The following is a 2,505-nucleotide window of genomic DNA, read 5'->3' on the forward strand; positions in this document are numbered from 1 at the left end:
TCGGAGATCTGAGTGGCGCATTTCCATGGCACCACGTTCCTTCCTTTGCACTCCTCAGCTCCTCTATGGATCTTGGGAGAAACTTTGAAGAGGGAGGTTGGTCTTGGAGCCAAAGCTGGTACTCACTCTGCTCCCGCCTCCACTATCCATTCTAAATTATCCTCATCCTCAGCTATCACATTGGCAGGTCTTGGTGGGTTACCTGGTGGTTGACCCAGCCCTTCGGTCCTGGTTATTATAACCTTTTTAGGCTGGGATTGCGCATCTGGGCATTCAGAGTCGCAATGGGGAAAGGGAAGACCAGGAGGCACTCCAGTGGATCCCTGGGTTCTATAGGTATTTCTCCCTGCTCCCTGCCTTTCCACTCATCACGATCGGTTTTTGTTGCCAGGTCCATGATTCCTCTTTGTTTGCTGGTCCCAGGATAAATGGAGTCCAAAGGGTCCTGGCAGCAGCTTATAGCTTAATTTTTTTTTTAAGTGTGAACATATTTATTTGTCATCCTTAGAAATTTTTATTTTTGACTAGATTCAGGCTTACAGGTAGAAGCTCTCAGAGAGGACAGCCTCTGTCTCTTAGAGATCTGCTCCTGTCATTTTTCTTTGGCCTCCTTCATGCTCTTGGCCAGAAGCTTGGGATATTCTACGGTCTCTTCCTTATTTTTCTTAGTGCGCTGCTTCTTCAGAGCGATACGCTGTCGCTTGTGTTGCAGGACATGTGGAGTAACAAGACACTGAATCTTGGGTGCTTTGGTCCTGGGTTCCTTGCCTTCTTTGTTCAAGGGCTTTCTCACACTACACTGGTGGACATCATCTTTAAAAACCCACTGCCCTCAAGTCAATTCCAACTCATAGCGACCCTATAGGACAGAGTAGAACTGCCCTGTAGAGTTTCCAAGGAGTGACTGGCGGATTCGAACTGCTGACCTCTTGGTTAACAGCTGTAGCACTTAGCCACTACGCCGTCTTCTTTAGAGAGATTGAAAAGTTTGCAGATTCTGCTAGCTCTTTTGGGCCCTAGGCGACAAGGCACAGTAGTATCAATCAGTCCCGGAATATCCTTCTCCCCTTTTTTTAACAATAACCAAGTTGAGAAAACTCCGATTGGTGGCCACAATGCAACCCTGGACAGGTTTGCGCTTTCTTTAGCGAGCTCTCCTTGGTCTGTAACAGGAACGCCCCTTACTCAGCAGCAGGAGGTCAAGACACCCTGCTTGATGGGAAAACCTTGTTTGTCGTTCCCACCACTGATTCGGATAACATATCCCTTCCATTCATCACCCAGACAGTCAGCAGCAACTTCTGTGGCCATTCTCTTCTCATAAAAGGTACGAAGTTTGCGTTCATCGTCCACTTCAATGAGTTTCTGGCAGACGGTGGCTGGGAAAGAGATGTTCAGCTTCATGGTGAAGCAGCCAATCGCCTCCGCGGTGCCACAGAAAAAAGCTATAGCTTAAATTTTAATGGGACCCTTGCTGTGCCCCCTGACAAAGGATGCCCTCTTTGGGAACCAGGACCTCCCAACCTGCAGAACCCAAGGTGGAGGGGTTTAATTGCCTATAATACATTTTGATAAACCTTTATTAATTGCATTGTGTATATTCAATTCCCCCAGTTTTAGAGGATACTTCTTATAGAAGGTGGCATTGAATCGGGTTATCCTTGACGATCACAGCTAGGAGCATTTTTTCAATGCCTGATTCGATCCTTTTCTCTCTCTATGCCTCGGTTTTCTCCTCTGTAAAGAGGAAGCTGCTCTCTAAGCCCTAATGTTCTGGGACAGGGTTGTTAGAGAGACACAGGAAGACATCCCCTTCCCTCTTCCTCCCTGTACAGTCTCCCTCCATTCACTTGTTTAGGGCACTAAGGCCTTACTTGGAAAGGATTAGAACAAAGCTAGCGTGAAATTTCAAATTGCTGTCCACTGACGAGACAAGGAAGGATGGGAGAGGAAGGCTAGACAGCAAGGGAGCATCTTGGAGGATAGTTTGTTTGGAAAACAAATAAGAGGGAAAGGATGTTCTAGACTAAGGAACAGAATGTGCAAGGGCACAGAGGTCTCAGAGAACAAGTGTGCCTCAGGTCAAGGCTGAACCAGAATGAGGGGCCTGAGTGGGGGGGAAGGTCGGCAGGCCCCAAATGCTAAGGGCTTCAAATGCCATGATAGGGGGTTAGACGTTACCCTGGGGCAACAATCATGGGCAGTTTTATATAGGGAAGCAACCCAATTCAATTTGTATTTTATAGAGCTGATGGTCATGTGGAATTTGGATTCTTGAAAAAAGAAGGCAGATGGAGACAAGCTATGAACTGAGGCAATATTCTCAATAGCAGAGGTTTTTGGCCTGTGGGCCAAAAGCATATTTCAATTGGCCCATTCACTATTTCTGAATTTTGGGATTAGTTTCAAACATTGAAAAGTTGGAAGATATTTCATTAGAAGATTGATGTCCTGCTTCTCTGGAAAAATCACCTGGCCACACTGGGCCTATGATCCTCCAATTTG

At 46.5% G+C, this 2,505-nt stretch overlaps 1 pseudogene; it reads right to left on the reverse strand.

Annotated features, from left to right (window-relative positions):
• Nucleotides 1-514: 514 nt before the first annotated feature.
• On the reverse strand, nt 515-1,445 carry LOC100675039 (small ribosomal subunit protein eS6-like; annotated as a pseudogene).
• Nucleotides 1,446-2,505: the final 1,060 nt, after the last annotated feature.

This window comes from Loxodonta africana, chromosome 12, assembly GCF_030014295.1.
Source record: "Loxodonta africana isolate mLoxAfr1 chromosome 12, mLoxAfr1.hap2, whole genome shotgun sequence".
NCBI lineage: Eukaryota > Metazoa > Chordata > Mammalia > Proboscidea > Elephantidae > Loxodonta > Loxodonta africana.